The sequence below is a fragment of the Erpetoichthys calabaricus genome, chromosome 12 (genome assembly GCF_900747795.2).
Source record: "Erpetoichthys calabaricus chromosome 12, fErpCal1.3, whole genome shotgun sequence".
Classification (NCBI taxonomy): Eukaryota; Metazoa; Chordata; class Cladistia; order Polypteriformes; family Polypteridae; genus Erpetoichthys; species Erpetoichthys calabaricus.
The window spans coordinates 75,963,241-75,981,125 of NC_041405.2; the positions used below are offsets into that span (position 1 = coordinate 75,963,241).

At 38.1% G+C, this 17,885-nt stretch overlaps 1 pseudogene; it reads right to left on the reverse strand.

The window, feature by feature from the left end:
* Positions 1–6,977: 6,977 nt before the first annotated feature.
* On the reverse strand, positions 6,978–8,627 carry LOC114663101 (uncharacterized; annotated as a pseudogene).
* Between the last annotated feature and the right edge of the window lie 9,258 nt (positions 8,628–17,885).

The following is a 17,885-nucleotide window of genomic DNA, read 5'->3' on the forward strand; positions in this document are numbered from 1 at the left end:
ATATTAATTCATTATTATTGCATCCTGTGATGAATGAGTCTTCTGATAATTTCTGTAGATAGCAAGCTGTGCTGGAAGTCTGCTGTGTAGAGGGTAAACATGAACAGAGACAGGACAGTTCCCTGAGGTGCTCCAGTATTACACACCACCATTTCTGACACACAGTCCCTCAGCCTCACAAGCTATTGTCTGTTGGTCAGGTAGTCCATGATCCAGGAGATTGTGGTGGCATTATGATGCAAAGCCTTTAGCTCTCCCACTGGAAAAATCAAAGAACATTATCTTAACTATAATGCCAGCTTTGTCCAAGATAGAGTAGGCACTGTGGAGTATGTAGATCAGAGCATCCTCCAAACCTATGTGTTTCTGATAGACAAACTGCAGAGGAACCAGATGTTCTGAAACCAGGGACTAAAGCATATTTTAAATAAATATGAGTCCTTATACACAAGGGACAAGAGAACCAAGGGCTCAACCTGTGTACATGGGAATATGTGAAACACATGCTAACTGGAACATGCCAACTAATAAACATAAGAAATGTTCAGCTGTCAATTATGATGACAGCAACATTTTAAAGTAAACACAGGTGCACTCTAATTTCTATTGCAATAAACAGATCTGTTTTACTTTTTTTATGACAATCATTCTAACTTGATCTGTCTCATAAATACTGCCCTGCTATCACTTACAAGTTCACACTCAACCAAAAGACTATGACTACACACTCCACACTTCTATTTAACAGCAACACAGTAATTCAAACTGCTTATAGGCTGTAAAACACAGACGTTACAGTTTATTAAAAGGATACTATTACTTATTATTCAACAGCGAGAGTTAAATATATTTTAACATTAAAGCACGGCTCCTTATAATCTAAAACTAAACTGAAAACGGTCTGTATCGCCAAACAGCAGTACACAGTGAAGAAGAAAGTTTAATCACAGATGACAATGTTTGCATAACAATCTGTTTTTTTACTGTCATCAGACTCTGTAGCATAACGTACGTTCAGATGTGATTTTATAATTCAGTGGTGATCTTAGATCAAATACAAGTGTGGAAACAGATGACAGAACCACTACAATCCCCCCACAAAAAAACACTAAACTACCAAGCCCACAAAATGTATTGGTAGATCACAAAGCTAACAGGCAAACTGCAGTGAAAGCTTGAATGAACATTTTCCTCAACAAGTCTCCCCTGAGCTTGTTTTATGTGGAGTCTCCTGAAACAGCAGCTACAGTATCAGGGGGGTAAACATTAACATTATTCGAAGTTATTGTCTGTTTTTACCTGCATTTTTATTACTCTTTAATTTAATATTGTTTTTGTATCAGTATGCTGCTGCTGGAGTATGTGAATTTCCCCTTGGGATTAATAAAGTATCTATCTATCTATCTATCTATCTATCTATCTATCTATCTATCTATCTATCTATCTATCTATCTATCTATCTATCTATCTATCTATCTATCTATCTATCAGAGCAGCATCTGGTAGAACTCAGGAAACACTTTTCATTTTTTACAGAATTTTTAATCACATGAATCAGCTTTCCTGCTTTAACCATATTTTGCAGACTCTCAAGACTTAATTTATAAAGCATTAATCTCAGAGCACAGCACTTTGTCAAGCATGCAAGAAAACAATTCAAAGTAACAAGATACAGTAATTTTAGAAACCAATGCCTTCAAATATAGAGAGAAATGTTTATTTGCATTAAAAATGAAAGTATAAATAAAAAATAAAACAAAATAGACACTATTACACAGAAAATGAGTGCACATATAGACCATCACATGTAAGTGTCATTGCTTATATAAACAATTTCTTTTTTTTTTTAATTTTATTGATTTTATTGTAATCATTCCATACAAATAGATCAATTTTTACAACAAATCAAACCATCCCCCACCAACCCCCCCCCCATTATACCCCCCCCCCCCCCGAGACAGAGAGCATGGCCAACGGAGTAAAACTTAAAGCCTGTAAAAATAAACAAATTGATGAGTTTAATAGGCGAATAAAGATAAATGGAGAAGAAAAAGAAATTGGAAAAGAATCTACTTCCTCAGTGCTTTAAGAGCTTATTCTAAAATATTATTGATTAGATCCTGCCAGGTTTTGAAAAAGTTCTGCACAGATCCTCTAACTGAGAATTTGATTTTTTCCAATTTCAAATAGTTTAAAACATCAGTTACCCACTGACTTAAAGAGGAGAGTTAGGATTCTTCCAGTTTAGCAAAATACAGTAAGTCTGCGTGCCAATAGTGTAGTGAAGGCAATCACAGTTTGTTTGTCCTTCTCCACTTTAAGCCCATCTGGAAGAACACCAAACACATCTGTTAATGGTTTAGGAGGAATTGTGACATCAAGGCTGTTTGAGAGGCACTTAAAAATTTTGGTCCAGAATGATGTTAATTTGGTGCAGGCCCAAAACATGTGACCCAGTGAGGCTGGAACTTGATTACAGCGTTCGCAGGTTGGATCTTGCCCTGGAAACATTTTGGACAGTTTTAAGCGAGACAGATGTGCTCAATATATAATTTTGAGTTGAATAATTGTATGCTTTGCGCATATGGAGCTCCAGTGAATTCTCTGCATTGCTACCTTCCACTCCTTTTCTGATATGTTTAGTGAGAGATCCTTTTCCCTTTGTCCTCTTGGATCTTTGAAAGGGAGGGACTGTAAAATAATTTTATATATTGCAAAAATGCTGTCTGAGTCCTCGAAACTGAGCAATATTTTTTCTAGCATAGAGGAAGGTGCAAGATGAGGAAAATTGGGCAGATTCTGTTTAACAAAGTGTCTAATTTGAAGATAGTGAAAGAAATGTGTTGCTGGAAAGTTACATTTGGAATGTAATTGTTCATAGGATGCAAAGATGTTGTCTATATAAAGATCTCTAAGCAATTTAATCCCAAATGTTTTCCAGATATTAAAAACTGTATATGTTTGTGAGGGTTTAAAAAGGTGGTTCTCATGCAGAGGTGCCACAGATAAAAGATTCTTTCTACATTGGTTCCATATTCTGAGTGAGTGAAGCACAATTGGGTTATTAGTATATTGGGGATAACTTGCATTTATTGGGGCACAAAGCAGGGAATATAAAGAAGTACTCAGGGTTTTATTTCTATTGTGGACCAAGCCTGTGTATGTTCATCTATTTGTGTCCAGGTTTTTATAGCTTGTATGTTTGCTGCCCAGTAATAAAACTGAAAGTTGGGTAGAGCCATGCCACCTTTTGCCTTAGGTCTTTGTAGGGTCGCTCTTTGGATACGTGGATGTTTTGAGTTCTAAATAAATGAGGTTATGGTTGAATCTAATTGCTTAAAAATGATGTATTGATGTATATTAGAATATTTTGAAGTAAAAAGAATGCGGTGGGTTGGCACCCTGCCTGGGATTGGTTCCTGCCTTGTGCCCTGTGTTGGCTGGGATTGGCTCCAGCAGACCCCCGTGACCCTGTGTTTGGATTCAGCGGGTTGGAAAATGGATGGATGGATGAAATAAAAAGAGAAGCATAGGAAGGATATTCATCTTAACAATATTAATTCTTCCAGCTAGAGTGATATGAAGGGTTGTCCATCTATGCAAGTCTTGCTTAATTTTTTCCATACAGATGGTGAAATTTTGTTGATAAAGAGCTTTATGTTTACTTGTGATATTTACCCCTAGGTATTTAAACTGATCTGCAATAATTAAAGGGAAGGTGTCCAATATAATATTGTATGCTTGAGAATTCACTGGAAAGAGCACACTTTTATTCAAATTAATTCTGAGACCAGAGCTCTTTTGAAATTCTGTAAGTGCTGTTAAGACTGCAGGCACATTATTTTGTGGGTCTGATATATACAGTACCATATCATCTGCATATAGAGAAATGTTCTGTTCAAGTCCTTCTCTGATAATCCCCTTTATCGGATAAGCATTTCAACAGTGAACTGCCAGTGCTTCAATGGTGATTGCAAATACCAGTGGTGACAAGGGGCATCCTTGTCTGGTACCACATTCTAGTTTAAAGTAGTCTGAACAAATGTTGTTAATACAAACTGAAGCTTCTGGACTGGTATACAGTAGTTTGATCCATGCACAAATGTTCGGGCCAAACCCAAATTTCTCTAATGTAGTGAAAAGGTAGTTCCATTCAATCATATCAAATGCTTTTTCTGCATCCAACGATAATAATATCTCTGGGGTGTTTGAATTTGCAGGTGAATATATTACATTAAACAGGCATTGAAGATTGGAAGCTAAGTGTCAACCTTTAATAAATCCAGTTTGATCTTGTGATATTACCGAAGGCAGCACTTTCTCCATCCTTCTAGCTAGAACTTTGGAGAGTATCTTAACATCATTATTTAGAAGTGAAATTGGTCTGTATGATGCACATTGTAATAAGTCCTTATTTTGTTTAGGAAAGACGGTGATTAATGCTTGGCGAAAAGTTTGAGGTAGAATTTGATTGTCTCTAGCTTCTGTAAATGTTGCTAATAATAGGGGAGCTAGCTGAGTGGAGAATTTCTTATAAAATTTTACAGGGTAGCCATCAGGGCCAGCTGCTTTCCCGCTTTGAAGTGACTTTATAGCATCTAGTAATTCTGAAAGCGGCAGAGCTTTATCCAGTTCCTCTGCACTAAAAGTATCTATTTGTAGTATCTGTAATGTATCCAGAAATGCATTAGATTGTGTGTTGTCTTCTTTAAACTCAGTAGAATATAAGGATTTACAGTAGTCTCTAAATGTGAGCATTATATTTTTATGGTCAATGATTTTATCTCCATTCGTGTTGGTGATTGCTGGGATTGCATTGCGAACTTCTTGCTTGTGGATTTGTTGAGCTGAACGCTTATTAGCTTTCTTTCTGTGTTCATAGTAATGATGTCTTGATTTAAAAATTAGTTATTCAGTTTCTTTAGTTGTTAAGAGGTTGAGCTCTGAATGCAGAGCCTGCCTTTTCCTATGAAGAGCCTCACTTGGACACCTGGCATGTTCTTGATCTATTCTAGTACTTTCGCTGGTTAGCTCTAATATCTTCTTGGTTTCAAATTTATTTCTGTGGGAAAGATATGAAATAATCTGTCCTCTTAAGAAGGCCTTTAGAGTTTCCCAGAGTATTCCTGCAGAGACCTCTGAGGGTGTATTTGTCTCTAGGAAGAAACTGATTTGTTTTGATATAAATTCTGTACAGTTCTCGTCTGCTAATAGAAGTGGGTTAAGACGCCATCTGCGAGATGAGTGTGTGGGGCATAATGATTTTAGCTCCAAGATCAGAGGGGCATGGTCGGAAATAACAATAGCGTCGTACTTGCAAGATTTAATTGTAGGCAAGAAATTATTATCTATAGAGAAACAATAAATTTTGGAGTAGCAATACTACACTGGTGAGTAGAAGGAATATGTTCTTGAGTTTGGGTTTAGAAACCTCCAGGGGTCTGATAAGATGTGGTCAGTTACAAACTGTGTAATTGTCTTTGCAGTGTTAGATGTCACCCCCCCTGTGACAGGAGACCTATCTAAGAGTGGATTTAAAACACAATTAAAGTCCCCAGCTATTATAATTTTATGAGTGTTCACATTGGGAATAGATGCAAATACATTTTGCATGAATTCCCTATCATCGACATTGGGTGCATAAACATTTATCAAAATCACTTTACAGAGCCAAATCAATAGGGGAATAAAGACAATGTCCCCTTCAGCTGAACCTGTTATTACTTGAGCAATGATGAGGTTTCTTTTCAAGTCTTTAACAAAGAGGTGGGTTCCATTGCACAATCCTCTTTTAGTGTTTATATTCCTAAGGAGCATAAGTGTTGCTTCCTTTTTAAGGTTCAGTTTATGCCTTGGCATTCCTGACGGAGTTAGTTCATTAAGAAACTCAATAGGATAGTTCTGCATATCTTCCTCAGTTGAGTCATCAATTGAGTTTGAGCTGAGGAATGTCACAGTATCTCCTTCCAAAATGTTTAGGACCTCTTCATTTATGGTGTTAACATCAGAGTTCTTTGGTCAAAAATAGATTTTTTTGCTATCTTTGAGACTTCAGCAACAGGAATTCTTTCTCCAAATAAGTCTTTGACGATATCTCCTGTGCATAAAATTTTTGAAGGGATTTCAATTATGTCTTCAGGCAAACCGTCAATGTGTGGTGTATCACCATTGCCAACTTGGATCAACCAATTGCTGAATTCATTGTCGACTGAACGGATATTGTTTGTAAGGTTAAGTACTTGGAAGTTTTGCCACAGTTTATTATACTTTATACATGCTTCGACAATTTTTGTCCGGTCACCATGAGGAACCACGGGAAGTGTTTGCCGAAAATCTCCACCAAGTAAGAAAACTTTTCCTCCAAAGGGTTTGTGGTTATCCATTATTTATTTGAGCAGCGTGTCGACCACTGCAAGAGCTATAGAGGGGGCCATAGTACACTCATCCCAAATGAGTACTGTAGATGATCTCAAATTTTCAGCATCAGCAGAATTGAGGCACATATTTGATATTGAGTTCTCATGTATCGGAATAGGTATTTTGAACTGAGAGTGGTATGTTCTTCTACCTTCAAGAAGATTGGCTGCTCTACCTGTGGAGGCTACAGGGAGTGCAATGTTACCTTCTCCACGAACTGTACTGAGAAGGGTTTTGTAAAGATAGGTTTTACCACTACCTCGTGGACCATCCAAGAAAAAACAACAGTGGCAAAGGTTGTCATTTTTGCTTACAGACAATATTTTTTGTAAAGCTGATTTTTGTTCTCTGTTTAATGTTTTGTCCATTTGTTCAGCTGTGTGTTTTTGAAATTTCTTGTCATACATATTTGAAAGTAGATCAGTATTTGGCATTGTGTAAGGAAATCCAAAATCTTCACAGGTTTTGCCATGTAGTAGCAGAATGTTGGATATTTCTTTAAGTGCGATGTTACGACATATTGTGCAATCATTATTGTGTTGTTTATGTTTGTGAATGAGTTATTGCTCATATTTTAGGAAAAGGTCATTCATATTTTGTAATGATGCAAAAACCCAGATATATGCAAATAATTCCCTAACTTGTTTAGGCATTGTGAATTGGACAGCATCTACCATAGTGTTTTCCCACACTTGATCATCGTTAATAAGTTCTTTAGCTTTTGCGCCCTCTTGGAAAGTGGGATAGACATATCCATGTACTGTCCTCAGATCTTCAAAGGATACTGCACCCGGAACATGCAGCAATAGTAGACGCAGACAGTAGAGCTCTGTATCTGATGTAAAATTGACAGAATACATTCGTCCAATAACTTTTTCTGCTCCACGTTGACGTAATTTCCAACTACAATTTTCAGAGTCAAACACATAGTGCAAAGGAATGTCAGAATATAATATGTCCTTTGCTTCGTCATTTTGTTGATTTAATTTGAACCAAGCTGTCAATTGATTATCATGGTTTGAAGCTCTCTGTACCGCTGTGGTAATGTCATTTGGGTTGAAAAACACTAATTGTTCTTCAGGCAGATGCACTGGTAATCTATAGATGGTATGTGATTGATAATGCATTTCAAACCTATTCAAACGCTATGCTGCCTCTGGAGCGCTGACATACCTTGAATTAATAAAGGTCTTAATTTCATCGTGATTCAAAGTACCTTGTTCTTGAATGACAACATTAACACAATCATGACCTTTGTACACATATTTAAAAAGGTATTTGACGCTTTTCACTGATGCACAAACTTCAACATTAATGTGGCAATTGTACTTCAAGGCTAGGTAAGGATTATATGGTACAACCCAACAGTTATCAATTTTCTTTCCATTAAGAATTATACTTTGGCCTGTATTTCTTCTCTTGTACTTTGGATAGCCATTGCTGTTAGCAATAGTTTTTATTTGGAACTCCTTCGGGAAATCCTTAGAGCATTTGTCATTTGTCATACATGAAGAATTAGGATTGAGTGCTCCACATGGTCCATGAATCATATGTTTTGTTACAATTGCATGTAAGCGAGGAGTGATTTCAATATTAGGGATTTCAGCAGAGACAATTTTATCTATCAGTTCTTCATTTTTTGGTTTACAGCTTTCTTTAAGAATGAGAAGTATGTGAGTATGTGGTAAACCTCTCTTTTGAAATTCTATGAGGTAGACCATTGCTTTTAGGATTCCAAAAATATGTTTTTTACAGATATCATCGATTAGAGCTTTCAGTTTTAGGTGAAATACTCTTGCAACCAAATGTGGTTGTCCATCAACAGTTTGACTATGGTGTAGGTTATTTATAATCTCTTCCCATTTGGGATTGCATGTCATTGTAATAAAAAGATCAGGTTTTCTATATTTTCTGACAATTGCCATAGCATCTTGATAATTTTGTAGCATGTTTCTGGGGCTACCTTCAAATGAAAAAGGCAGAATATACATTTTTCCAGGACTCAGGCCTGCTTCATTGGCTTCATTAAGTAAATGATCCATTAATCCTGAGTATTTTTCAACGCGCAATTTAGGCTGATTTTGACGTATGTAATTGAGTCTGTTGGCTTCTGTTTTTACATATGCATCAACTATATATTGCTGTGTAAGGCGGCCAGCATTTAAGAAGGGGTTAAAATCCTCTCTGATGGAAAGACGGTAACCGTAGTATTGTATTTAAGTGACTCTAACTCTAGGATTGCGTGACTGGTTTGCTAAAGTTAATAAAGCTTGTGGGCTCTTTTGCAAAGGTATGTCAATTCCCCAGCTTTGATCCCCATAGGGGAATAACAATGGGTAAACCATGGGTTCCAAAATAGGATCAACAACAACAACAGCAACAACATTTATTTATATAGCACATTTTCATACAAAAAGTAGCTCAAAGTGCTTTACATAATGAAGAAAAGAAAAATAAAAGACAAAGTAAGAAATTAAAATAAGACAACATTAGTTAACATAGAAAAGGAGTAAGGTCCGATGGCCAGGGTGGACAGAAAAAACAAAAAAAACTCCAGAAGGCTGGAGAAAAAAATAAAATCTGTAGGGGTTCCAGGCCACGAGACCGCCCAGTCCCCTCTGGGCATTCTACCTAATATAAATGAAATAGTCCTCTTTGTAGTTAGGGTTCTCATGGAGTTACTTGATGCTGATGGTCATACAGACTTCTGGCTTTTAATCCATCCATCATTGTTGGAACATCATGGTGCTTTCGGTAGATGGTGGTGGCACAAGCCACCACCAACAGGACACCGGAAAAGGAAACAGAAGAGAGAGTAGGGGTTAGTACAGATTTTGAATGAATAGTTATTATAATGAATTGGATATACAGAGTATCAGGATTAAATTACAGTGAAGTTATGAGAAGGCCATGTTAAAATAATGTGTTTTCAGCAGTTTTTTAAAGTGACACTAATTCTTTGTGTTGTTCTTTGGTTTGTATTATCTTCAGTTGGTTTGCAGTGTATAAGAAGATCTCTTTCAAGTGGTGGTTCTCCATCATCATTTTGAAAAATAAAAGCAACCTCATTATATTTAGGTGCGTTATAGCGCCTTTGGTCATTTTTGCAATCTTGTACTATTGTCATGGACACTTCCTTAATAACATTGCCGGTTTTGGCGGCATCCTCTTCATATTCTTTTTCAACTTGGTACAACATTTTGCAGGCCTCTGCAAAAGGATTGAATTGCGCTATATATGTACTTAATGTTTGCATAAGCTCTGAATTTATTCCTGAGTTGGCAGAAATTTGCATTCTTTGCTCTGCAGCTTCAGAGGGACCTAAAATGTATAATTGTGCAAACTGTCTGTTTTGGCCCTGTTGAGGATGCAGTGTTCCTGCTCTGTGACAAAGCGAACCGTGGATTCAGAAACAGTATGGCCCATAGCCAGGAGGCGAAGTAATGTTAGCTCCCATAGATTCAAATGCCAGAGCACTGTTTATTGACCTTATATTTTCCATGAAATGTTTGCTGTAATAATGCTGACCCGTCATGAGCTGTTGTATGAAAGGATTTGTTTGAAGTGGTTGAAGATTTATTTTTCCTTTTGAGCAAAACAGTGTAAATTTTTGATCAGATGGTCTTTCTGCTTCAAAATGTTTTGCTTGACAAAAGTTGCATATGTGATTTAAATCTCCACATGTGTGGGGTATGATGTTACCCTCATTAATATTCACCATATCATTTATAAGTGCCATTGTTTTTATTGTGGCCCTTGATTCTTTTGTTTCCACTCGTTTACTCCGGGCCAGTCTCTGTAATTGTGCATGTCGCAGACGTTGTAATTCTCGTTCTTCTGGAGTAAGACTTGCTCTCCTAGCTTTTTGTCTTTCGGTATCTCTCGTACGTTTTTGTCTTTCTTGTATGTCATTTATCGTCTCCTCTGTGGCTGTTGATTGATGTGTTGTGTGTGTTTGAAGATCTCTTATCGTGCCTCTCTTTATTTTAGCTTGTTGCTGACGCATTGATTTTCGTTCATCCGCAGTAAGACTTGCTCTCTTAGTTCTGTGTGTTTTTGCATTTTTGTGACACTCATTTTCCTTTTCTTCAATAGATCTATTTGCTCGTCTTAGTCTTTCTCTTTGTGAATTTTTTTTACGCTCATTTTCCTGTTCTTCTATAGGTCTATTTGCTCTTCTGAGTTTTTCAGTTTTAGCGTTTCTCTGACGCTCATTTTCTTTTTCTTCAATTGATCTATTTGCTCGTGTTTTTCTTTGTCTTTCAGCCTTTCTTTTGTTGATATTTACTTGCTGAGCTGACTGTTCTTCCAGGAGATGTTTCTTATGTAGGATTTGATTTTTTTTGGGTGGCATGTTAGTAGATAGTCACAGTTTAATAGGTCCGGCCCTCTCTGTCTTGTGTGACACGTCAGGTGTCCTTTGAAGCATCTGCTTTGCAGCATCGCACCGTGCCCCGCGCAATTTAATAGGTCCCGCCCTCTCTGTCTTGTGTGACGCGTCAGGTGGCCTTTGAAGCACCTGCTTTGCAGCATTGCACCGTGTCCCACGCTTTAGGTCTTACCTCATTTACCGAAATCCGATTGGATCGGCCGCACGATATTTAATAGGTCCCGTCCTCTTTGTCTTTCTGTCTTGTGTGACGCGTCAGGCGGCCTTTGAAGCATCTGCTCTGAAGCATCACACCGTGCCCCGCGCATGCGCACTTCACCAGAAGACACACACACACGGACACATGGACGCACACAGGGATTTTATTAAAGAGGATAATACAGTGCCTATGGGGTCCCAAACAGGCAATTACAATGATTTTCGGAATATATAAAGTCATTCCTGAATATATAAAGTCAGCATTGGAATATATAAAATCATTCCCGATTATAAAAAATTTCCGTGCTTGTCATTTCACTCATACTAGTGAAAGGTAAACTTCGACAGAAGCCACTCAGAGTCGATTGGACTTGTGAGGTTTGTCAAAAAATGTGCCCATACAAAAAGAATAAATAAATATAGTGTTCAAAATGCTGGCCACATACATCATTTCGAATAAATTAACTGAACAGTGGGTTTTTTTTTAATATTTTTCTGAAGATGTTTTTGTTAACTTAGTTCATTATGTTGTAGAACTCAGGAAACACTTTTTATTTTTTACAGAATTTTTAATCACAAGAATCAGCTTTCCTGCTTTAACCATATTTTGCAGACTCTCAAGACTTAATTTATAAAGCATTAATCTCAGAGCACAGCACTTTGTCAAGCATGCAGGAAAACAATTCAAAGTAACAAGATACAGTAATTTCAGAAACTAATGCCTTCAAATGTAGAGAGAAATGTTTAATTGCTTTAAAAATGAAAGTATAAATAAAAAATAAAAATAAAACAAAATAGACAGTATTACAAAGAAAATGAGTGCACATATAGACCATCACATGTAAGTGTTATTGCTTATATAAACATTTTTTTTTTTAATTTTATTGATATTGTAATCATTCCATACAAATAGATCAATTTTTATAACAAATCAACCCCCACCCCTGAGAAAGAGAGCATGGCCAACGGAGTAAAACTTAAAGCTTGTAAAAATAAATTGATAACTTTAATAGGCACTACTACTTTATATATTCAGGAATGACTTTATATATTCCAAAAAGCATTGTAATTGCCTGTTTGGAACCCCATAGGCACTGTATTATAGATATATAAAAAAACAGCTAAGGGGATAGATATATAGATAGATAGGAAGGAAAGGCACTATATGATAGGCAGACAGGGAAGCTGCTATATAATAATAAAATTACTGCTATTACTATATAGATAGACAGGGAGTTCAGGCAGGCAGAGTGGCGAAGGTTAAAAAGAAGAAAAAAAAAAAACATTTTCTCCCCAGGCAGGGGACTGAACTCAGAGGCACGGCAAGCCCGTTTTGCTCTGAGTCAGCAAATCTTAGCGTTACGCCACGGAATCTGTCATATTGTTTTTGAACCTTTTGTGAAAGTGTTTATTTGATCTTTGGGCTTCAGGCTTCACACATTTTATAGTTTATGCCAACATTTTGTAACATTTATTACTAAAATATGAAAAAGTTTCTGTTTTAACAATGTGTTTACACAGATTACTGTAGAAACGGAACACACATGAAATGCTGGTGTTCCAAATAACAATCTATTATTTCCACTCTAAAACTCCACTTCACTCCCAGATAATCAATCAAGGCATGAGCTGGGAGAAGTTTGTGCACGTTCTAAGTCAGTGGGGGGATGGAATAGCCGGCTGCTTGCAGCTTGTTTTTATCAGCACATGTAGATGACAAAAGACGCTGGCGGAGAGGTGCGAATGGATTTAAGAAGCGATTTAAGGTGGGACGGATCTACGAGTTTTTTTGTAGGCTCTGGTAATTCTAGTGTTAATCAGCTGAAATGCAATTAGCACTTTGGGATTGCTAAAATATAAAGTGCAATATAAATAAAATTTATTATTATTATCAATGACCTAAAATGCTGAAAAGAGAACCTTCTTTGCAAATTGAGCTGGGGTGGTGGGTGAGGGGATGGGATAGCAGGCTGCTTGTGTTGATCGACACATTTACAAGACAAAAGACGCTGACAGAGAGGTGCGAAGGGATTTAACGTGGGCTGGGACTACGAGTTTTTTCATAAGCTTTGGTAATTCTAGTGTTAACATTCCAGCTCACGAAGTTAACTGTCCCATCATGGAGACATTGATTCTGAATTTTTGATATCATTTTGTAGTCTTAACTGGAAGTGAGACAGCTTTAACCTTAATTTCCAATGTTCCCACGAGTTATTGCCATGCCGCCTATTGTTTCGTTGGTAGTTATAGTTATAAGGATAAAAAGGATAGATTAGATATAGCTTGCTCTTTTTCTCTCCCCCCTTATCCCCCCAGCCCCCCATTTTGCCTCCCCACGTGAGGCTGAACCACACTTCACAAAGTCCCAGTCCTCTGACATACCTAGAGACAGAGCACGTCCAAAACAAAACAAGCCCCCCAGCAGCGGCGTTTGAGGATTAAAAAGTACAGATATCTATTGCCAATAAGGTCTAAATACTAAAGGCATATAATGTAATCTTCAACAGTATTGAAATATTAAGACAGTAAACCCAGGGAATGGTGTTAAAAAGTGTCCCTGGATAAGCATAGTAAACCCTAATGCAATAATAACAATACTGTATGCCTATAATTGTAATTAAAACATAAACAAAAAGTTTCAGAGAAGAGAAAAGGATGTATAATAATGGTACCCGTATCGTTGCAAGCGGATCAGACACAAGGTAATATCTTCTTGCCATGCCATGACAGGATGCGACTCACTGTCGTATTTCAGAAAAGTGTTGGGATCAGCTTTCTTAACTCCTTTTTTGCTTCCTCCTTGGTGGAGAAGTTGTAATATTTTTCTTGAATATCCACTTTCAGTTTGGCAGGATACAAGAGGCTGTATCTGATATCGGCTTTCTGTAACCGCTGTTTAATGTTGTAAAAAGCTGCACCTTTAGCAGCTATTGAGGATGATAAATCAGGAAAAATACGAATGTGGTTATTTTCAAATATAATCTCTTGTTTGTGTCTGAGAAGTGCCATTACATTAAGCTTAAATTGTAATCTCTCAAAGCGGACAATTAGAGTCCTAGGTTTAGAGGTATTTGATCCATGTATGTGATAAGCTGCTGCTATCTCGGTATCTGATTTAAAGTCCTCTCCAATTATTTTTGAGAATAGTTCGGCTACGAGTTTCACTGGGTTTGAACTTTCACGATTCTCAGGTAGACCTTTGATTCTAATATTATTCCTTCCAGATCCGTAAGTCTGTCTCCAAGTTTTTTGCATTCAGAATTCGGCGGTAGATACTGAATGTACTGCTGTTTAAATTCGAGTCATGAATGTCTGCTGAATGCCTTCCAGCTGATCAGCAAGTTCTCTTAGTTTAGATGCATTTTCCTCAATGTATTCCTCAATTTTCCCAGCATACCTTTAAAGGCTACATCAAAACAATTATATATATGTTTTTCCAAGTCTTTATTATCCTACCGCAGCTCTTGCAGCTCCAGCCGCAGCTTCTCATTTGTCTCGTTTTGCAGCTTCTCATTTGTCTTGAGCAAGCCATTTATTTCTTTCTTCATATTTTTCTGAATGTCCTTCTTGAGCTCATTTATGGCCATGGCCGTGGCCGCGGCCAATGTTGCGATCATTTCCTTCAGTTTGGACAAATCGTTTCGGTTTTCATGCTCCATGGGTGAAGTGGCAACCCCAGTTACAGTCGATGCTTCTGGCTCGTGAGGAGTAGATGAAAGTGCGGACTGCAAGGCCATTTCTAGTTTCAAGTGATTTTCTAGAATCAATGAGCTATCGTGCCCTGCATCACTTGCACCTTCGCTCCCATTTTCGCTCTCGACTGGAGATGATGCATTGGAGCGAGGTCTTGGGAAGTCTGTGCTTTCGCCTGCCTGTTCCAGGTCAGACTCTGAAAGGCCGTACCTTGCACTTGGGCTTGATGCCTGTCTAGACTTGGGTGTAACTTTAAGTTTCTTTTCCGTTTCTTTTCCGTTTCTTTCTGACCCCCTTTCTTGTTGCTTAGGTTTATATACTGTTGTAGAAACTCCTCGGGTTGGGTAAATACAGGATACCTCAGGATAATAAGAAATAACAGAAAAAATAAAGCCGCTGCTACGGAGCTCTGCTTCAGACATCCATCTCCCGTAACGGACAAGACCGACAATTTCTAAAATCTGATTTAATGCAACCAAGATTTTGTTTAATATATTGCCATTTTAAAAAATTGATTAAAGTTTCAGTTCTGTACTAAGTTATAATCTTTCTGTTTACAGCATGAAAGCTTTGCATAGAGCTGCATTTCAGAAGACTGAAATAAACTATTACCATAGAATTTCCTATTTCTGTGTTTGTAGATAGATAGATAGATAGATAGATAGATAGATAGATAGATAGATAGATAGATAGATAGATAGATAGATAGATAGATAGATAGATAGATAGATAGATACTTTATTAATCCCAAGGGGAAATTCACATACTCCAGCAGCAGCATAATGATAAAGACAATATTAAATTAAAGAGTGATAACAATGCAGGTATACAGACAGTCAATAACTTTGAATACAGTAATCCCTCGCTATGTCGCGCTTTGACTTTCGCGGCTTCACTCTATCGCGGATTTTATATGTAAGCATATTTAAATATATATCGCAGATTTTTTGCTGGTTCACGGATTTCTGCGGACAATGGGTCATTTAATTTCTGGCACATGCTTCCTCAGTTAGTTTGCCCAATTGATTTCATACAAGGGAAACTATTGGCAGATGGCTGAGAAGCTACCCAACCAGAGCGCGTATTATGTATTAAATAAAACTCCTCAAATATATTGTGAGCACGGGGGCTGTTCGCACCCCTAGAGGATACGGCTGCTCCTCAAAAAACGCTGAAAGATTACCTTCACATTGCTCTCTTTCTTGCTGGGCTTACATATGGCTGCTTTGTCAAGCGATATGCTTCCCACACTGTGCTTCGCATACTTAAAAGATCAAACAGCACATATTGATTTTTGATTGTTTGCTTTTCTCTCTCTCTCTCTCACTCTGACATTCTCTGCTCCTGATGGAGGGGGTGTGAGCAGGGGGGCTGTTCGCACCCCTAGACGATACGGATGCTCGTCTAAAAATGCTGAAAGATTACCTTCACGTTGCTCCATTCTGTGCAGCTGCTTTGTCAAGCGACATGCTTCCCGCACGGTGCTTCGCATACTTAAAAGCTCGAAGGGCACGTATTGATTTTTGATTGATTGTTTTTCTCTGTCTCTCTCTCTCTCTCTCTCTCTCTCTGACATTCTCTGTTCCTGACGGAGGGGGTGTGAGCAGAGGGGCTGTTCGCACACTGGCCTAGAGGATACGGACACTCCTCTAAAAAATGCTGAAAGAATACCTTTACATTGTACATCCTTGCAGCTGCTTTGTCCGGCGGTGCTTCGCATACTTAAAAGCCAAACAGCCCTATTGATTTTTGTTTGCTTTTTTCTCTCTCTCTCTCTCTGACATTCTCTGCTCCTGACGCACACTCCTTTGAAAAGGAAGATATGTTTGCATTCTTTTAATTGTGAGACGGAACTGTCATCTCTGTCTTGTCATGGAGCACAGTTTCAACTTTTGAAAAAGAGACAAATGTTTGTTTGCAGTGTTTGAATAACGTTCCTGTCTCTCTACAACCTCCTGTGTTTCTGTGCAAATCTGTGACCCAAGCATGACAATATAAAAATAACCATATAAACATATGGTTTCTACTTCGCAGATTTTCACCTTTCGCGGGGAGTTCTTGAACGCAACCCCCGTGATCGAGGAGGGATTACTGTAATGTTAACTTTTACCCCCCCGGGTGGAATTGAAGAGTCGCATAGTGTGGGGGAGGAACGATCTCCTCAGTCTGTCAGTGGAGCAGGAAAGTGACAGCAGTCTGTTGCTGAAGCTGCTCCTCTGTCTGGAGATAATACTGTTCAGTGGATGCAGAGGATTCTCCATGATTGACAGGAGCCTGCTCAGTGCTCGTGGCTCTGCCACGGATGTCAAACTGTCCAGCTCCGTGCCTACAATAAAGCCTGCCTTCTTCACCAGTTTGTCCAGGCGTGAGGCGTCTCTCTTCTTTGTGCTGCCTCCCCAGCACACCACCGCGTAAAAGAGGGCACTTGCCACAACTCTGTGATAGAACATCTGCAGCATCTTATTGCAGATGTTGAAGGATGCCAGCCTTCTAAGGAAGTATAATCGGCTCTGTCCTTTCTTACACAGAGCATCAGTATTGGCAGTCCAGTCCAATTTATCATCCAGCTGCACTCCCAGGCATTTATAGGTCTGCACCCTCTGCACACAGTCACCTCTGATAATCACAGGGTCCATGAGGGGCCTGGGCCTCCTAAAATGTGTAAAGTGTCAGTAAAACACACTGCAAACTTTTAATCTGTAAAAATTATATTACTTCTGACCAGCATTGCCATTTATCTGTCAAACTTTATTTGATCTTTTAAAGTATGAGCAGTTGAATTTCTTTTTTATTATTATTATAATTATTATTATTATTACACTTGTAGGAAACTATATACCATATACAGTATACTCACATTTAAGTTCTCCCGCGGATAAGTCGAGGCTTGATTTTACCATATAATTTCAGGTATTTTATAATGTTGGTTGTATAAGTCGAATGTGAAAAACTCACGCTATTGGTCCAAGAGATTATATGATAATGTCCACCTGAGAGAGTAACCACAGAGCACACTGCCTTTTTTTCTATGTATCGTGCCTACGTGACCACACGGTAATACCCAAACAATTCCGAAGCGACGCTTGCACTGTTTTGTGTTTTTTGTATCTCACACCCTCATACACCTTTATCATAAGAGCATCCCTTATCTACGATGGAGTGTTCGATCAGAAGAAAATATGAAGCT